The sequence below is a fragment of the Marmota marmota genome, unplaced genomic scaffold, assembly GCF_001458135.2.
Source record: "Marmota marmota marmota unplaced genomic scaffold, marMar, whole genome shotgun sequence".
In the NCBI taxonomy this organism is placed as follows: Eukaryota; Metazoa; Chordata; class Mammalia; order Rodentia; family Sciuridae; genus Marmota; species Marmota marmota.
In genome coordinates this window covers 34,095,984-34,117,839 of record NW_026000026.1, presented here as the reverse complement: position 1 = coordinate 34,117,839, position 21,856 = coordinate 34,095,984, and the positions used below count along the sequence as shown (strand labels likewise).

At 36.5% G+C, this 21,856-nt stretch overlaps 1 protein-coding gene across 3 annotated transcripts in view; it reads right to left on the bottom strand.

Annotated features, from left to right (window-relative positions):
- LOC125619047 (1-phosphatidylinositol 4,5-bisphosphate phosphodiesterase beta-4-like) overlaps nt 1–21,856 on the bottom strand; it is a 288,730-nt gene that overhangs the window by 257,507 nt on the left and 9,367 nt on the right. The window contains exon 2 of one of the 3 annotated variants that reach the window (XM_048811300.1): nt 4,453–4,507. The exons of the other annotated variants lie outside the window; for them this stretch is intronic. The gene's annotated coding sequence lies outside the window, so the exon portion shown is untranslated. The remainder of the gene's footprint in view (nt 1–4,452; nt 4,508–21,856) is intronic. 3 annotated transcript variants of the gene reach the window in all.

Here is a 21,856-nt window from a genome sequence, read left to right as displayed (position 1 = left end):
AATGCATTATGGAATATACTGAGATATGCTTTAGGAAAAGGAGGCACGGTGAAAACATGAGGCAATTTTAGGATGAAAAGAACTGAGGCAGAGAATAATCAAGCCATGTTACCAATCATTGCAAGAAGGTTCCAGATCATGGGCAATTAAAAAATGGAAAAATGTCATCAAGTAACTAAGAAAAAGTGTTATAATTAACATGGCTAAATGAAAGGGTCTACATGTAATGTCAGTTTCTGTAACAAACAGGTCTGAAAATATATGAAAAGTGAATGCAAGAGTTTGTCTCTTTGTCTTGCTCATATAATTTGTACTCCACCTTCCATTGTATAGAGTTGTTACTGAGAAAGACTATACGTATGACCCTTAAAGATCATCTGCTCAGGGAGTAGGGGTGTGGCTCCATGTTATGATGCTTGCCTACCATGTGCAAGTCCCTAAGTTATACCTCCAACGTCACACACCCACAAAAAGTTTCTATTCAGAGACAGTGTGTTGTTCTAAGTTGGTGAAGATGACAAGGTGATGAGTCCCCTTGGTCCTGTTTCCCTTCATCACTACAGCCTCAGAGTGCATTGTTTTTTTGCCAAACGAGAAGCAAATACATATACCTCCAGCAGAAGTGAGCATGAGAAAAAACAAGGAAGCGACTATGACTGCATCCAACCTGAGAAAAAAAAGGAAGTAGGAGTATTTAGAAGCCTTGTCCTGGATTTAACACACATTATTCTGCCCACATCCCACTGATGCAAAGAAACCAAGTGACTCACCTAGATACAACTGGAGGCTTCTTTGCCAGTCTCTGCAGTTGGATAGCTATGCAAAATAATAACTTATTTCTATAGAAGGCTGAGCACAATCTATGATGGGACAGCTGGCAATCTGTCCCTGGGGTGATGGTCCCACTTCCAAACACTAACATGGAATGTGAAGAAACAAATCATAAGAGATTCCACCTCAAAGATGGGCAGCCTACCCATGCCAAAATAACACTTGGGAAGAGAAGAATCCCCTGACACACCACCTGTGGCATTCCACAGAGGAAGCTGTGGCACTTCCTCACAGACGGTCACACAGCTGCTGTGTGCACCAAAGTGAGGAATCAGTACACAGGAAGAACAGACAATATGCATGAGAACTCAAAACACAACGTAAAACCATGTGTGAGTCTATTTGTTCTAGAAAACAAATAAAACAGGCAGATCAACCTAGCTGGTAGGAATCGGAAATACAGCAATTGTTCACAGACAACAGTTTTGATGAGATTCTGAGAGTGTCAATCTGAGATTTTCTGAGTATATACTCTGAGAGTATAAATAGAAGTGTAAACACTACTTCAGTCAAAGGAAAAGAAAGACTCTCTACCAAAACCAGAGTAGGTTGTCTGAACTTCTGTTAGATGCACTTTTTCATTAAAAAAATATTCCTTCCCATAAAAGAAGATCAGGCTATCTTACTTGTGCAAGAATCGATTTAAGGAATCACTGATGTGGGGTTTCTCTTAATGTGCTTTAAAATTATGTAGAAGGGCATGTGGGTGGGAATAAGGAAAGCAAGACTGGGCTCCTTACACACACAAGGAGAGCTGTTTTCTTAGACCTTTTCTCTGGTTCTTAACAGTTGACTGTGACATCTACTACACTGTTGGCTCAGGTCACCACCACTGGCTCTGACACCTCCATGCTGACTGAGCCTGTGCCAGCAAGGGACAGAATTTTAAATCACCATCTGCCTCTCTGAATCATCACATCACCATCCCAGTTTAGCAACCGTGAGGTCCCATTAGTGCTCCCACCCGCTAGTAGAGGTTAGGAAAAATACAAAAGTGTGCATTTCTGTTTGGAAAGTAAAGGGGAACAGAGCATTCTCACCCAGTCAGCTACCCACAATGATGGATCCCCCCCAAATTCAAGATTTTTTTTTTTTGCAGTGCTATAGATGAACCCAGGACTTTGTAAATGCTAAACAAGTGCTCTACCACTAAGCTACACTCCCAGTCCAGGAAATTCAAGTTAAGTTTAAATGACCACTTATGGCTACTTGTTTGAAGCCTACATCTAACCAATCCAGTGTATAAGAACTGGACTGTTTATAAAATTGTTTTAGAAGAATGTTCCTCCATTGCCCCCGGTAACTCAATCACCTATACTTTATTTTCCCTGACAAACACATTTGGTGTCACTGAAGTGGGATTTGCTGAAATTGAAACATGTGGTTTGGGAAGAGAAAGAATGAAAGAGTAGGGAATGAGGAACCTTTGATTCCTGGGTGGCCATAAGATTCCCCTTAGCATGGATCAACAGTTGTGCTGTGATGGGTTACCAGAGGGAAAATGTACCCATGGAATTGAGAAATGGATCTAACTCCTGGAGAACTGGTCAATTTGATACTAAGGAAAGTCAAGCTAGTAAGGAAAAAGCAAAATATACTGTGGTTATTGTTAGCTGTCTTGGCTAAAAGGAAATTAAGAGAGAGTGCTGGGCCCAGAAGTCCAGATGTCTGTCTGTCAAATGCTATAAATAGGGATGATTCCTAAGCAAGACACTGTAACTATGTTTCTAAACCTCATGTCAGAATTCCTAAGGGTCTGAAGGGGACAAGTTGTGACCTCATCCCATCTAGCTAAAGTGGGACTCATAGTGAATGCAGTTAAACTGCCTAATGGTAAATACAGGCCTCTAGTTCTCCACTATCTGAATGGGACTGACTTACTAGACTCACAGTGCTGCCTACAGTCGAGACCAGCACAGAAGCCAATCCTAATATCCCTTCCAAAGGTAGAAAAGTTTAGGTATTAATGGATACAAGAAGGAACAGCAGCTGACTTGGGTAAAATGAGAAATAAATGAACTCAATGTTTATATCAGGCTTATCAGCTTATTTCTGATCATCATTTTACTCTCTGTTTGTGATTAATTCATACTTCTCTGTGTGTCATCTGTGAAACCGAAATCTGAAGAAATAATTTGAGGAAAAAAGCAAACCTTTACTGATAACATTTTTTAGTTATTTCACTGTAAGGGATCTTCATGTAGCAGATTTTTGAAATCCCATTTTGAAGCAAATTAGAGATAATCTTCCCTTTTGGTGTCTCTACCAGTATAATCTTGTAACATACTCTTATAGTGTTTCTACCCAAATGCTGAGTTTACTCTAGTCTTTCAATTTATCTTTTCTATACAGGCTAAATGTTTCAACTCAGCTTCAACCCCTCTTTTTCCAATTCAGAGATTGGAGTGCATGAGCATTCTCCACACTAGATCTCCAATGGTCTAGTTTGTCTTTCACTTTTTGATACCTAGATTTGGGTGGGTCAATTTATAAATAAAATATGAGCAACTACTTGAGGACCTGGACCTGTCAGAGGGAAGTGAGCCATGCCCAGGGTTTAGATGGCCTTGACCTGCACCAGCAACTCAAAGTTGGAGGTGAGAGGTCACTTTAGTGAACAGGAGAGAAAAATAAGAAAAGACCCCACCAGCATTGCAAATGTTTATTATAAATAAATGTGGGAGGCACGATTCCACATCACAACATCTCTTCCCAGAAAGATCTAACAGCTAAAATCTTATAACCTAAGAGAAAATTACAGACTAACGTTAAAAGATAATGATGCAAGCTCAGTCGTTACCACTATGATTTTGAAAATCCCCAAAGTCTGAGAGGTCCTATGATTTGGGGTGAGAGTCTCACAGGACATACCTAAGTCTTGTGTCTAGGGCTCTCCATCTCCATGGGTACTCCAAGGGTACTTGCAAATGCACCTTACAGACAGGGCAGCTGTACACACTACAGAGTATCAATAAAAACAAATGCAACTGTACACACTACAGAGTATCAATAAAAACAAATGCAACTGCAAGGCTAATAGGAGCTAAACCTATGACATTTAGAAACCTCTTGGAGATGCTACAGACAGATTACAAAAAAAAAAAAAAAAAAACAATACACCCAGGTATACCCACAACCTTGTCATACCCACATCCTTGATAAAGTAACAAGAAATGCACAACCCATGCTTTGCAAAAGAAATCCCATAGGAAAAAAAAAATAGGAAAGATGATGATTTTTACTGGCCAAAGACCATTTTATACTTCCAAATTCTGGGCTTCCTAGGAAGATGTCACCCACTGAATAGAGAAACATTTCATCAAGATGGGATGAAATGAATCTTTCCAATAAAAAATTGCACCTACTGTAAGGTGCTCATTCATTTCATATCCCAAGCACTGTAGGTATCCACTACTCTCTCAAAACTGTCCTAAACAGCCTTTTCAAAGCCTGGCAAATTCAAATTCTGAATTTAGAAACCCCAGTTTTTAATTCAATCCATAATGACACATGTTAAGAGCATATAAATTGCTTCTCAACTAAATGTTCTTGGTATAATTTATTCAAGATAATATATTTGCTTTAAAGTCATAGATTAATTTTTAAAAGCTTTTTGCCTACCTTTTCAAGAAAGATCACATTTCAGGATCCCATATCACAGAGAAACCATCTTTTCCTGTAGGGAAAAAAAAATAAATAAAAGAAAGACTATCCACTAGTTACAAGAAGCAGCAAAGGTTCATTTTTAAGACCTATTCTAATCTCATTATGGCTTCATTTACAATGTTAAAACAATGGAAAACCTTTAAATTAGACTTAAACTATTGCTCCGTTCCTATCTAAATGAAACACTTTAAAGACTTTGGCTTTAATGATTTGATTTCTAAAAATCAAATGGATAAACATACAAAATCAAATGGAAAACAGGCAAAAAATAAATGGAAATTCTTCCAAAATTAGAATTAAAGCATTTACTTCAAATCTACCCCAATGACATATGTTCAAACATTTTGTTCAATTTAAATGAAGAAGCAAATGTATAAAATTCTACTTCTGTTTCTACTTTTCTGAGGGAAGATGAGACAAAGCAACTGTACTGCTGTGTAGATCAGAAGGTAAGAGAACTATAAGCTGCTACCTCCTTCTGCTGAAGTTTTTATTATCTAAGCCAGTGAGCCATATTTATGGGCTCCATTTTTCTTATTTAAGACTTCTGGATCAAGAAATAAACATAAAGGAAACTAAATCAAAATAGGACACATCTGATTTTATTTCACATTTGTAATGAACTATGTACAAATTTCCTGTTACCAACACTTATCATGACTTTTTTGTTCAAAACTACTTGTTGGTATAGATTATTTTAATGTATTATCTTTAAACATTCAAATCCAAATTAGGAAGTAAATGATTTAGTTTAACATAAGTTAGTCATCTAATACTATAACTCTGACCCTGAACCTGACACTTAGGTTTCATATGCAATTTAATTTCCCAGGGGAGCAATGATGTATGGAGTCAAATACAATATCTGAGATTCTGACACCCTCCCCAAAAGCTCCAAAGGACTGGAAATGACTCCCAAAGCATCAATCCCAGGAGACCACACTCCAGAGGAACTTCCCCCATATTCAATCAGATAAGGACTCCTATATGACCTTATGCTTGCTTCAGTTGCAACCTGTTTTTCAAACAATAAAAATCCTTTTTAAACTTTACATAAGAAATTCCCACAACATCTGACTGAAAGGAGTATGAATTTTGTACTCACTTCCAAGTTCATACAGACAAGTTGGACATCTGAACATCTTGGTCATAGGTAGGTCCAGAACCTCTGTCCTTCAAAACAACACCAATTCTGCACATTGTATGGTTCTGAAGCCAGCATCTGGGTCTTTGCTCTCCTGCTTTTCACCACTTTGGATGCCAGTCAACATTACTTTGGTCGGCTCAATGCCAATATAATATAACATAGTTAGGGTAACAGCTCATCTATTCTATTCTCTGAAATTACAGTTTCAGGTAGCCTCTGCTAACAAAGGAAAGGCAACATAGATGGATGATCAACATGGAAATATAGGTTACTGCGAGCCCACTAAGCTAAATCATAAGTTAAGGTATTGAAACAACTGAGTTGGGGCCACTTATAGACCTCTAGTTCAAAATGGCTCAACAGAAAATAATATGATATCTAGGATTTGCTTCTAAACCGTCCAGATGGGATGGCTACTAGTGAGGAATAATAGGTGAAACAAAAGTGGCCATGAATTTGTTGTTGTTTAATAATAGATACATGAAATTTCATTGTAATATTCACTCCACTTTTATGTATATTTAAATTTTTCCATAATAAAAAGTTTTAAAAATGACCATCCAATAAAGACTCTGGGTGAAAATATAGAAAGCCCAGATCATAAATACCACAATTGTTTTCAAACACCTTTCAAAAAAATGGAACAAACTAGGGAGTACTCCAAGCAAAAAATTTAAAATTCAAATATCACATTAGGAAAAATTAACAGCTAATTGTTATGGCTTTATGAACATTACAACAATGGTTTTGAAGCTTTATTCCAATATTTCAAAAGCAAAATAAACAAGCATATGTTTACTTGTCATAAAGCTTCTTTTTTATTGTTTAGAGCATCTCTGATTTGAATTAAATGATATCAACACAGAAACACTGGTTATCTCATATTTGTGAGAAATTGCTGATAATTAATTATACGCCTTTGATTAATATAAGTGGAAAAATGGATGATTTATAAGTATTATCAATGTTATCTATTTCGTGAATAGAAATCTTTGTAAACAAGAGATCAGAGCAGAAACGATTTAAAAATTAAAAAGATCCTTTATCGATGCAAGCTTTGACATCACAAACATAAAGCCACCATATCTGCAACTTGCTCATGCTACACAAGTGAACTGAGAAATAACCAAACGATGGGCACCCCATGGACTACACCACTCATTCTGCCTAAAATTTGCAAGAGGCAAGAAGGGGTCACATGAGACTAGATCTCATCTTTCACAACAAGCAGGGGAAAGTCACACACCAAGTAAAATCATCCTCATGGCCTTAGAATTTGACTTACTGACCTTGCCAGACACCAGTGTGGGAAACCTGACCCTGGACATAATAAAAGGCAGGATTTATATCATGCTTTGGGAAAAGACTGTGCATACAGCTGTGCCAAGCCTGCCTCAAAGATGAACCAGGTACAAGAACAAACCTAGGTTTCCCTCTGAACAGAGCATGCTCAAGACCTAGCACTGAATCCTCACATGAGATATGATGATTAAGAAAAGAGTTAGTTGTAGTTTTTCTGTTTTCTTTTTCAAAGACTTGTTGGCCTAAAGTAATCTGTCTCCTTTCCAATAAAGAAACAATGCCAAATTCTGAAACGGAAATGTGGGTAAGCATATAAAAGCTGGAAAAGGGAGTATTATGGGAAAATCAGAGTAACTTGGCTTTATCAGGCAGGCTTCCAACCTTATCTATGAAAGGATCCAGGGTCAGAGAAGGGAGGGTGTGGGTAATAATTACAAACGAGTTTCATGACCGAGGTTAGCTAAACAAAAATCAGTTGTTTTCAATTTGGAAGTCACAGTTCCATAGATTTACTACATGAGCTAAGAGACACTTCTATTAGTTCACATCCATACTTGGATAATTTTCATTCATGCAGCCATAGTTTAAGATCTAGTTAAAGGTGGAAGTGATGTATTACAAGGCCTTATACATTTAATAAATATCTGTCAAATAAATAAATAAATGAAGTAGCAAGTAATATTCACCAAATTATAAAATCTCAGAGTAAATCCACTAGAAGTGACAAAAATAAAATTTCCAGGTATGACATCATGACTATTTATCTAATCTTCATAACCTTGATCTTCTGGGAGGTAATAACCAAGCTAAAATGATGTTTTCTAGACCCCCTTTGCAGTCGATGTAGCCATATGAGACAGTTTTGACCAATGAGATGTGAAAGAGGGTTTTGGGAAAGGGTGTTCTCCTGATATGAATGAGTCCCTTTCCCTTTTCCCTTGGAGATTCAGAGCCATCTCAAAACCATGAGGACCAAAGCCATGCAGTAAGAGGAAGGACGGAAGGAAGGAAGAAAGGAAAGAAGAAGGGAGGGAAGGAGGAAGGATTAATTGATCTGGTTCTCTGATGGCATTGCTGAAATGCTATATCCACCCCAATCTTAAAGTTCGAAACCCACATTTCATGTTAGGTATGACAGAACCACATTTTGTGTTAGGTGTGACAAATGTCTATGAGTTTAGTTTGCTGTTTTCTATCATTTACAGTAAAAAAAAAAAATCTAACAAATATCAGGAATGATTTACCTAACCTTTTCTGTATTCTCAAAAGTGGCTTCTATTTTAACTGTGACACTCCACACAACTCATAACACCATTATATCATCACCCCTGACCTCTTCCACAGTTTACACCTGTCAGAAGAGCAGGTCTCACACTAAAGGACCAAGGAGTTTCAAGGAGAACAGCTACTAGAAACCCCTCAAGAACAACAGGTCATATCATCCTCCAGGTTACGCCACACCCCACTGTGGATTCCTACCCTCTCATACTAAGGATGCAGGAGTGAATAATGACCCCAAAAACCTCAATCCTTTTCCAGTGACCAAAGAAATGGAGAATCTTCTGATTTAAAATAGTCTTCAAAATTTGTATATATATAAAAACCTCTGTGTGTGTGAGTATAAAGAAAAGTAAATATTTACAGTCATAGCTAGATAACATCAGAAATTAAACATCACCAAGAAACAAAAACCACAACAGAAATAAACACCCTTTGAGAGTTTAAGAAATACCCTGATTCAAATGCTGCTACTCTGCTTCTACGGGTCCTAAGAGATGTAACTTCTGTGGAACTTAAAATACCACCATAATTTTTCTCTTATCTGTTGATCTGTCTTAATACAACATAAACTTCTAGAGTTCACAAAGCTGGCACAGAGGTATTGAAAAATGCTGGGAAAAAAATGTGAATGAGCAAAACAACCTATACATTAGTTGGTTCCAAGAGTCTTCACGAAAAGTATGCAATCCTTTAAAAAAAAAAAAACACTGTGAGCATCATTTCCAGAAATATAATAATGAGCTGCATGAGTAGTTCAACTGAACCAGCATGACACATGTAATCGTTAAATGCCTACAGAAAGAAGAGAACTACACTTAAGAAGCAGCTATTATAAATGAGGCGATGTGTTTGGCACTTTACACTCAGTATTCCATTTATTCTTCACAGATCTCCAGTCAGTCCCTAGTGTCTCCCCTGTAGACGAGGACAAATCCAAAGGGACCAAAGGAGATCACATAAGGTCACACTTCTAGTAAAAGACAGTCCTGATATTCAAACCCAGGAAGGCCAGCTGTTGCTTTTTTGCTGTATCACGTTACTACCTCACTTTGGTCTTCATTAAAATATTACTTATAAACTGCATGAAGACAGTAACTAAAAGAACATTCACAAGAAACTTATGGGTATGGCCTTAAAAGCACACTCAGGTCAAAGTTCCCTTTTAGCTTCATGCCCAATCGGTGATTTTTCTTTACAGCTATAAGGCATTACAAAGGTTCTACATCCCTAAGGCATGTTTTTTAAAAAGCCACTGTGTACTGTATGACCTAGAAATAATGAAAACAAACCTCAGTCTATGGCTTCAATATATCTCGCAGAAAGCAGGTAGCCCTTGCTATAGTTTGAATCTTAAATATCCCACAGAAGTCCAGGTGTTGAAGGCTTGGTTTCCAACATGTGCATTCTCTTTTCTCACACATACACACACTCATATCTATCTATCTATCTATCTATCTATCTATCTATCTATCTACCTACCTACCTACCTATCTCTCCCCGCCCCCCAAGCTCACTTGATCTCTATCACTCTCGCACTTTCTATCACTCTTCTGGCTATAAGAACAGGGTTCCTTGCCCTGAACTCCCACCATAAAATGCTGCCTCACCACAGGTCCAAAATGAACATGGCTGAACATGAAAATACCTGCCAAAACAAACCTTTCCACTTTTTATTGATTATCTCAGGTGTTGTTGTTTTTTTAATGTATTTCTTTTTGTAAAAATAATAATAATTTATTTATTTTAATCAGGTATATATGACAGCCGAATGAATTTTGATTCATTGTACACAACTGTAGCATATCTTTTAATTTCTCTGGTTGTACATGATGTAGCGTCACACCATATGTGCAGTCATACATGTACCTAGGGTAATGACGTCCATCTCATTCCACCATCTTTCCTGCCCCCATTCCCCTCTCCACCCTTCTTCCCCTTCGCCCCATCAACATTTCCTCCATTTTTCCCATGTCACCCACTATTAAGGATCAGCATTCACTTATCAGAGAGAACATTCGGCCTTTAGTTTTGGGGGATTGGGTTACTTCACTTAGCATGATATTCTCCAACTCCATCCATTTACCTGCAAATGCCATAATTTTATTCTCTTTTAATGTTGTGTAATAGTCCATTCTGTATATATACTATAGTTTCTTTATCCATTCATCAATTGAAGGGTATCTAGGTTGTTTCCACAGTTTAGCTATTGTGAATTGAGCTGCTATAAACATGTGGCTGCGTTAACATAGTATGCTGATTTTAATTTCTATGGGTACAGAAGGAGAAGTGGGATAGCTGGGTCAAATGGTGTTTCATTCCAAGGGAATCTCCAGAAAGCAGTATGGAGATTCCTCATCTCATGTATTTTGTCACAGTGATGAAAAACTGACTAATACAGCCTCTTCTCCATGTATGGTACATACAAACACTGCAATCGATCATGTTTAGACAACATGTAGCACCAAGACACTGGAGCCACCAGTCCCTGAGTGGGATCACAAATAAAATCCACTAATTCTATGCATACATCAAATCAATTGAAGCACTTTAAAATATGTATTTATTTTATCCAGATGAGTACTCATTTTAACCAAAGTGGGGAGGACAGAAATCTCCTGGAGAAAGAAAAGAAATTGAACACATATTGCAATAGATTCCTAACACTTTTCATTGAATAAATAATACCTCTCTGAAGTTGATGAAAACCTTAGTGAAAATATTTATCCAGTAAACATCTTAGTGAAATAAACTGTTATGACTCCAGAGAAACCTAATTTAACAACTTTCATCAATTCTCGGGGAAGAGAAACAGACTCACCACCCCCGAAACATTTGGTAATTATTTTCACACAATATGTGCACCGTCTATGATGTACGTGCATAGATGAGAAAGTATTAGCCCAAAATGAGCTTCTTTACTCTGCCATTTCAAGTTAAACTATCCAGCAATTCTGCAGAAACCCACAGTATTTTGCAAATCATAATTACAATAGCTATCAAATACCATTTAATAAATAAAAGCTTGAAGTGTGTTACACATACACACATTATTTTCAGTTAAGTAACAATACAGCACTCGTGAATTTTCTTCTATAAATTATTTTTCAACGTGTTTAATCTTCACCAAAGGCCAATGATTTTAAAAGACAGGCTTCACAACTAAAGAAAGAGAAGGCAGTTACTTTCATAAAGGCAATATCTGATAATACAGGAAACTCTGCATTTAACGTCATCTTTTAAAATCTCTGATTAAAAACTCCAAGCTTACTAGCAAATTAGGACTTCTTTATGAATGCTTACCTTGCTTAAAGGATAACCTGAAAAATAGGCCAAAAGCATTTACAGTCCCCTTTGCAGTTGACCTCACCATCACAAAGACACTGCCCCATTTACAAAATGAAATATTGAGGTTCACGTTAAATTAACTGCCACAACCAATTCCAGGGATAGAATGAAAAACAGGTTTAAGTGTTAAAATAACTCTTTCTTACGCACCAGATAACTTCCCTTATTTCTTTAGGTGCATCATGAAGTTAACTCTTAACAACTGACTAAGGCTCAAAAAATTATACAAAAATCTAGACTACAAATAAAGTTTAAGGAGTTATATTTAGCAGTTTTTTTGATTATATTGGACACAATCTTGGTACAGCTTCCTACATGCAAGTCTAGACATTAAAGGAAGTCTTATTAGTTTCTAAAAGAAAAAAAGTGAGTTTATTAAATATAGATCAAAGGAAGTTCCGCCATGAAAACACCAACATTTTTTACCACTCATGGAAAAAAAAATGTATCAATAAACGAAAAGCAATTTGCTGTTTCTTATTCTGGCTCACAGACAATTATCTATTACAATTAGATTAAGGGTACTTTTGCCTTGTTTGTGTTTTTCAGTTATTCTCCAATATTTTTAGAATGATTATATAATACTTTTATAAGCCCCCAAAGTTATTTTTAAAATCTTAGATACTACTAATACGTAATCTCCTTTTTATTCACAAAAAACACAATGATGCATGTTAATATATTTTAAACATATTATTAACTATTAATTCTAGCAAAAATTAAATTTATAAACTTAAAATGACTTCCTATCACATTGTCATCATATAGTACCAGATTGTGGCACAAAATCATATTAAATGTTTTGAGATTATTTTCTAATAATAATAAGCTAACTAACGAGCTAATACATAACACTTTACATTCATCTATGTCTGCTTCAAAGAGTAAGAATGTCTGCTTTGCATCCAAACTATTTTCCTTTACCTATGCTACTTATCCTTTTCCAACTATTAAACTGTACTTGTTATATATATTTTATTATATATGTCATCTCTCTGACAGCTATATTGGGACTATAAAAATTTGTATTTATGTATATATGTGTATATATAGAAGTACATATACATATTCATTATATAAGCATATAGACATGCATAATTATAGCCCCATATATATTCATATACAGTCACATAAAATATACAAAATATATAAATTATTTATTATATGCACTGTTCAGAAATTTCCAGCAGAGATGCCTGTCAATCCAGTTTCAGGTTTTATCTACCTTGACCAACCTGACTAACTAGTTTGCCTGAGCTAACAATAGTTTTGAATTATTTTTCTTCCACTTCAGTGACCAGTTATTTAACCAAATTAGTAAAGAATGCTGCAGATGAGAAACTTCATTTATTTTATTATTATTGGTCATCCTTACCTTCCCCAGACACTGATATCCAGAAATCACCACAGTTTGTTCATTAAGCATTGATTTGATACCTAGTATTCTTTTTACTATGAAGGGAGAAGATTATAGACTGTGGCGCTTCACAAACTATAAGTGTAGCTGAAGATTTAACACAAACCTGTACATCTTGCTTTGAGATAACAATCTCTAAATTCTCTTAAAGAGAAGTAGAACAGGAACTCTCCCCAACTGTTTCAGATTTTCAGCTAAATTCTCAATACTCCAGATAAATGGATGAAAACATTACTTTCATATACCCACATGACTTGCTAACCTTGGCCAAACCAATCCAGAAGTCACACCCAGAATCTATGTAAGAGAAGAACATGCACTGCAGAAGATGACTCTTCAAAGAAATCCAATGGTCCCCTTTCCTACCCTCTCTACATCGCAAGCCAAGTACTCAAGACAACCCTCATAAATGGGGACTACATGCAATGAGGGAGGCTGACAGTCCGTTTATGGCTGAATGTTCATCTCAGAGCAGAAATTCAGAGCCTGTGAGACATTTGTGAGCTTGGAGCCCCCATGTCTGGCTGATGCCACCTGCATTAACAGAATAAGACAATGTAGCCTCTGGGAAAGTAGAAACAGGCTGGGCTTCAAAGTCTGATGGTGCTAAGATGTGAGTTTTCCTGTGGACCAAGATGTGAGTTTTCCTGTGGACCAAGTGAATATCCTAGGAGTGGTCCTGTAAGGTCTCCACCAAAGTGGGCTGCCTGAACAGGGGTATGAAGGACGCAGTGATGTACCATGAGCAGACAAGAGCTGTCACTCAGGGATGGCACTGCCCACATCAAATAATGTCATAATACCAATGGACAAGAAAGAAAGAAAGAGAGAGAGAGAGGGAGGGAGGAAGGGAGGGAGGGGGACCTCCAAAGATCCATCAGGATGTACATGGGGGTGTGGGGGAGGGTAAGTAATAGCCATAAAGGAAGAGCACCAGCTAAGTGCTTGTGCCCACTGTCAACTTGGGAGGAGCCAAAAACAGTGGGTAGACCCTTCTACAGGGAGGACAGTACAAAGCTGGGGGGCAGGCCCAAAGTCTGAGAAGGCAAGAAGCCATGAACTGGATGGGAGAATGGATGCTTTGATCTACATACCCCTACGTTTTTCTAATATTTGAAAATTAGGTAGTTGCAATACATTAAAATGACTCAAAAGCTTTGGGATCTGTCAAAAAATATTAACCAAAATATAGGAGGGAGAAGAATAAAGCTAATTCATACTTGTATTTTACTAAGTGTAACCCACTCAACAAACCAGCTATGCTGAGTATTCAACCTGTATAAGATATTTTTCATTAAGTCTGAAAGAAAAGTGAGAAGATATTTTTAAAAATCAAAGTGCAAATTTAACACACCTAAATAAACTTCAACTCCAGAAATACCCAATGACTTTAAATGTAAGAGGGCTAAACACTCCATTTAATCACAAACAAAACAGCAAAGTGCATCTTACAAAAACAGCAAAACTCAACTATATGCTCTCTTCACAGAGACACATATTTAAAAAGCACACTCACAGGGTTTCAGAAGAATGGGAAAGTTATACAACAGGAACAATAAGCCAGAGAAAGTGGAATTGGCTCTATTACTAATAAGACAAAATAGACTTCAGCTGAGAGTATTACCAGAGACAAAAGAACACACTTTACAGTGATAAAAAGGAAAATCTGTAAGAGTTTCACAAGCCTAAGTCCTTCACTTAAGAGGTAAGGAAACTAAGGTACAGAGACAGGACTTGCTAAGCCAGTGGCCAGCTACAAGTCACTTCCCTCCATTCTCCATACACAGCCTTTTTTTTATATCCCAAAGGTCCTTATCTGAGCTCATAAAACATGAAAGTGACCATTTTGTTTGGTCAAAATCATGAACTCAGGATCTAGGCAAGAAAAGTCTTGGAGAAGAAACCCATGGGAATGGGAAAGAGGGGATGAGGCCAACTCCCCATAAGCTCTGCAGCATGCTAGTTATGTGGCCTTGAATGAATGACTTAAATAAGCTTCAGTTTCCTTATCTATAGAATGAGGAAACTGCTATGTAGCTCACAGGACAGATGTTTAAAAAAAAAAAAGAGAGAGAGAGAGAGAGAAGGAAATCAACACGTAGCCCGAGGTCACTCAGCTTTTCAGTGGCAAAGCTAGGACCCCTCAAAACAGTATCCATTTTGGTAAACTTTCTCATGAAAGAGAGTGCCTGATGGAGTTCAGAACTTTACAAGACACCTCAAAAATACTGGTTTCTTTCCCAATGCACTGATGCTGTACTTGAGAAGAACTTTAAAAGAGTATTTTTTTTTCTAAATGAGCTCTTCTTTATAAAATACAACTTTTTTCATCCAGGATAAATGAGTTTCAGATGATGGAATTTTGTTGTCCTGATTGCTTTGCCTCACTCTTCATAGGGTGGAAATATCATGTGGGCAATGTGGCAGCAGGGGAATTTCAATGATAATTTAATTCCCATTTCTTCTTATATGCCAAACTGAGTCATGCAATAAGCACATTTTAAAACATCCCTCAAAAAAAAATAAAAAAAGTTTAAACACAACTTTATTTTATTCAAAGGGAAAAACAGTCATTCCTCTGTTTTGTGGTTACAATAACCAGAATTGCATCTTCAAGACTATCTGCCCGACTTTCAGCATGTTGTAAATCTCTTCAGCCAGTGAACTATTTCCCAAGGGTAAGTCTGTGATATCTGAAGCCAATCCTTGTATAAAATGTTTAAGGATCTTAATAAGTTTCTGGAGTATTTTTATTATGTAATTGAGACTGTTATAACAATAAACACGTACAATCCCATCAGGCTTTATCTTTTCAGAATCTAGTCAATTATCCTAAATGTCAAGGTTAAAGACAAGATCAATATATTTTCAACCCAGGAAAGTAGGTGTTAGCAAGGTAGATAATGCCCATTTATGCTGCCTTACATAACCATAAGAAATTTAAGAGTAAGACAAAACTTGATAATTAATGTTAAAAAATGCATTGCTTAGGTACCAATTTTAGAAACAGCAGAATGCATACAAATCCAAAATAGGACATAAAAAACATGAAATAAGGAAGAGAAGTAGAAGAACAGCATGTGGCCAGTGTCCTCATCTTACATATTAATTTTAGGACATATTTAAGAGCCTACTGTGTGCTAGCTACTGTACAAACCTGATCTTAAAACTGATTTAAAAAAAACTATGGCTATTTGAAAATGCCACTAGGCTCATAATTAATTCATTCAAATAAAATTCAAATGACCATACCACCTGACATGAATCACTGAAATTTTGTTCACATACATAAAGAATAACTAGACTTCTTATTACCTCATTCCTTGTTGTAGAAACGTCAGATTTTAGATAGAGTGTTTAAAACAAAGCATATAATACCTACACAAATAGCTGCATGATTTAGGTAACAAAATAGCACCATAATTTTTTAAAAGTTCACTCAAACCATAATGTTATGAAAGAGAAAAAATATTCCTTTTTTATTTAAAGTGTATCAATGTGATGATTTGTATTTAAGATGTCTTTGTATCTCATCTTCATATTCAAGAACATACTGAATATAGTATTTAGAAGGTCTGTTCCCTATTTTATAACCTCAAGTCCACAAAATATTCCTAAATCATTAGTTTATATAGAAATTAATAAATAGAACAACTCACTCATAGCATATCGATTGTGCTGTTGGGGTTTGCCCCAATAGGGACCAAATTAAACAAAACTATATTGTGTTTTAATGAAAACTCTTATGATAATTTATTCTCCAGACCAAAAAAAAAAAAAATACAACAGGAAAGCACCAGCTAATTGAAGACAAATGAAAATATTTCCTGAATTAATGTTAAGATGTTAAGAAAGATGAGCCAGAACCATTGTTATTTTGTTTTAGAAAACCATTCCAGTACCTATGTAGATAGCTGAGAAATCCAACAAGTACATATTGTTTATCAAATTATAAATTAAGCAAGGATTCAAGTTCATAATTATAGAACAAGATTTAATTTCATGTAACATGAAATGTTTCCATTCTAAGACTCCTTAAAGAACATGAAACTCACATAGAAAAAAAATAAATCAAAGAAATAAAAGAAACACATGATTTATGCAATCTCTGCTTATGAACAAATTAACTCTTACGAAAGTTCAATGAAAGCAAGTACTGTGTCAACTAAGCCAACTTGAGACAAAGATCACCTTTCAAAATTAGGAATGCAGGTTCAAATACCAAAATTAATATTATAAAATATTATAAAATGATAAAAATACATGTTCTTACTTATGATTTATTATTGGTCTTATTCTGCTTCCCTAAATTACCAGGTACATTCCTTGAAATAATTTATTCAATAGGCAAATATAAAGTGCATACTTTGTGTTAAATAATATGCTACACTGATCAAGAAACTGAAATAGGCATGCTTAGCCCAAGGGAGCCCAGAGTGTATGTGTGAATTAGTGTGTGTGGGTGTGTGTGGGTGCTGGGGTGAGACACTGAATATTAAATAGGTAAACAGAGCATAAGACCATGAGTGCGATGGGGACGGCATTTATAAATTCATTAAAAAATGTAGAACTAATAAATCATTTATATTATTTTCTACTATAAAATATTTGTTTTGGTTACTGTTTTAATGGAACTGCTTTCAAATGCATGTTTAAAAAAAAAAAGCCCCACTGTATGAGTTTTTGGTGGCTGCCATAACAAAATACCACAGAGTGGGTGGCTTATACAACAAAAAATTTATTTTAATCACAGATTTGGAGGCTAGAAGTTTCAGATGAAGGTGTAGCAGACTTGGTTTCTACTTTGACCTCTCTCCTTGGCTTCAAAGACTGCCACCTTCTCATCGTGTCCTCATATGGCCTTCCATCTGTACGCATACAGCCATATAGAAGAAGCTGAATAAATTCAGGTCAACCTTGTTTTGATGCCTATCTGTACCCACTCACTGATAAACCATGTGACCTTGAAAAAAATGCTTTAATCACCAGTTTTCTTAATATCAAATGATGATAATCATGTCTAATCTGGAGAATTGCTAAGAAAATAAAAATGGGCTGTATTTGCTGTCTAAGCCTGAAGCTCAATGGATGGTGGGCTGGGTCCTGGAAAATCTCAACCTTCTAAAATATCACACATTTACCTTAAAGATATTCAAAAAGTATCAGAAAACTTCCTGCCTCCATTACTTCATAGCACGGCTTTTCATGTCTCCCATTCCACAGTGGGGCTGGGACATCTGCCGTCTCCAGCTGTCACTTGTGCTGGTATGTGTCTGAAACTTGCATTCTGAGGTCTCACACCTTGTGTGAAGGCAGGACACAGTGGTTCAGGAGGTCCTGCGTACCTACCATCCTGTCCCTTCTGCAGTAAAAAATGCTGTTCTCACCTCTTGGGCAGGAATTTCTCTGGAAATATTCTAGTCCGGGAACCCTGTTGAGAAATGAGGCATGCCTTACAGATAATGAATGCTCTCACCTCTCCAACAAAGCTGGGAGCACCTCAGTTCAGTAAAAAGTGGAACATTTCCAGAAGGTTTTCAAAAGACATCTCCTGCTTTGAATCAAGGAATGGATTCCTCCTGCTTATCAATCTTTGTGGAAGACCTGGTGGTCTGCAATGTTTATAAAATTCATACTTAGAAAATAAAAATTAATATGCAACTGAACAGTTCAGAAGAGTCTGGCACTCAGAGTCCTAACTTTGAGGATAGATATTAGTACTCAAATCATCTGAGCATTTGAATTTCTTCCTTTTTCTTTGGTATCTGCATGAAAAATCCCCTGTATGTTACTTCTGACATATGGAAAAGAACTTTAACCGGTGACTTTGAAATTCTTTCAAAGAGAATGAAAAATGGACAGAATGAGGCCAGGCTTATGATTCTCAGAGGGCCTCACAGGTCTAAAAAGGCTCTAAATAAAAAAAGAAATATTCTCTGTGTTTCTAAATGTTATTGTGAAGTATTTTCAGAGCAGCTGCAGTAACCAAACTAGAATCCTCCTAAATGCTGTCTCCATTGAAACTTGAACAATGATATATTTAATAATTAATATACTCAGCCAGCATTTTTTAAACACAAAAGCTAAAATAAATTTAGTAAACAAAAAAAAATTCCACTTTGTAATGAAGGAACCTCTTAAACATTATTGACACTGCAGGCCTGGGGAGGGGGGCCTGAGATCAACTGTTAAAGCCACATTTTGCACAAGATTCAAACCATTAGAAATAAAAAGCTCCCTTCTCATTCTGAAACTATGAAAGATGCTCTTTCAAAACCAATATTCAGCAAAAAGTCTCCCTCAATTCATTAATAGTTTTCTCTATTTGGCACTGGTATGTTTGCAGGTCATTTTGAAAATAAAATGCTACCAGAAAAATAAACACAAAGCATTTTAGATTATCAAGAGTCCCACTTAATAAAATAATCTGACTAAACAAACTCTTTTCTCCCCTAAATATCCAGCCAAGTTTGAAGTAAAGAAATTTTTCTGAGTCAAAGCTATTACACACTGTAAGAAAAATAAGCATAACTTGATTAAAATTGAACTTACAAAATAGAAAAAAAAACAATGTGAATATGTGCCCACAGGAATAAATGATAAACTATCTTCAGGGAAATGTCTTCTCTGGATGTAGTATATTAATATATTACTACATCGAGATTTCTGTTAGCAGAAATAAGGAATATAGAGTTTTCAAATGACTGATCATCTCTCCAAATTGATCGTTCTGCCACTTTTTCAGCCACCAGTATAAATAATCACGGAAAATTTTTGCCTCTGTAATGAGTCTATAGATGGCTTCATTTTATTAAATATGACATCTCTGTTGCTTACTCACTCATTGCTTTTCTAATTTACCCATCCTGCAGAATAAGCAATAACAGCATTTACTTTTTCATTCATCTAAGAGACATTAACTTGGTCTCTAATATGCACCAGATATTCCCACTCCCCAAGAGGGTCCTGTTGTAGCTAGGACTTGCAGTTCATTCAACAAGAAGAACAAAGTGGGGCATGCACCAGGATTGTGGCTGACCAAGGACTGCTCTGCAGAGAAGATGGCAATTGTGCAGGCTCTTAAGGCCTACAGGATTCAGTTAAAGAATGGGATTGAGTACAAAGTCAGAAAAGAAACAGTGGCCATAGCCTTGTCGTTCTTGAATTTTAATAAAGCTTAGTACAGGCAATGCTAATAAAGGAGTTGAGACTTCATTGTAAGGTTCAGGCCATGGATTTGAATTTGGCAAATTAGGGAAACAAATTCTTTCTAAAAGCCATAAGGTGCTGTTGAATATTTCAGAGGTAATGCTATAAGATTGATTTTGCACAAATTACTTTAGCTGACTGTGGGGAATGGAGTCAAGAGGCAAAGATGTCAACTTGCAAAGTTGCTATTTACATGTCAGTTTCCTCCAGGAAACTGTTAACCCAAGGAAAAGAGCTCCAACTCCACCATTGTTAAGAGTTCCTGATGTTCATTTAATAACCAATGGAATACATGATGGAATGAATGACGGAGAGACAGGGAGGCAGACTGAACCATTCACAGAACAATCAAGGCATCAAATAATAATATGAACAGGCAGTAGCAACAGGAATAGAGAAGAGCAGACAGAAATGAGACATTGTAATGGGGTAGACTCCACAGATGGGTGACTTGTTTTACAAAGATTAGGATCCCTGGACATACACGGGTAGTGAAGTCAAGGATTCCTGTTTTAGCCACCCTGAATTGGAGCACCCATAAGATTTCAGGGTCAAAATCTGTAGCAGACTAAGGAATATTATCTGAAGCTCAGAAAAGAGGTCAGAGATGGAGGAGTCTCCCTCAAATAGGTGGAAATGAATGAGTTTTCTCATAGAAAAAGTCTAGAATGAGCAGAATCAAGAGCTATGTAGATGTTTACAGGGAACACCATTTCAAGGGCTGAATAGTGGAAGAAGCTCTCATGAAGCTCTGCCCTAATATATGAAAATAACTTTGCATGCAAGGGCAAGAAAGCTCTTTTAGGAATTAGGGACTTTGGAGATCTACAATAATAACAGCAAGAATGAATTAATCTGATGCAATTCCTTCAGGTTAGAATAGTGATGTGACATCCCCAGAGTCGCCAACTCTGGAACTTGCATAGCAGCAGCTGCTAATAGTGCTTTAGTTTCTTACACCATAAAATTTGGATGTAAGAAAAGATGAACTCTTTCCAGCATAATTTCATGATTCTAATCAAGTGTCACTGCTTAACAAGCACGTATCCCAAACAGAACAGCCTTCACCTTCTCCAACAACAGGACCAAGAAAACGAGAGAATAGATAAGACCAAGTCAGAGTCTTACTGACCTGCCAAACAAATGGAAAATACAGCTGGTTCATTTCAACTCAGTGATGCTAATGATTTAGTTAAATTGACTTCTTTGAAGGAAAATTACTGTTAATAACCTTAATTTCCTCCTAGTCTCTTTCCCTAGGTACCTGACATTTCAGATAAAATATTTTCATAAAATATTAAAAGCAAAGGAATTATATCTTAGGTATCCAACTCCATGTTGACAGACTTTATGAATCTCTTCTATCTCTAAGCCTACATTTTTCCATTTCATCAAATAAATACAAAAAGTTTCCCATCCTATGCAATTCCCAAGAATGTCACTTATAAGGCCAACTGCAAATCCTACTTATACCAGCCATGTGGCACTGTGGAACATGCCCAGTTTTCTTTTTTCAATTTAATCATTGTAACTGCAGTTTTATTTTCTTTTGTCCTCAAAACCAGACTACAAGCTATCCATCCTGGTCTGAACTCTCACCCCTGCACACCTCTATTCTGGAAGGGCAAGTGAGTGGGGTCTGCCATCTGTCCCCCCCC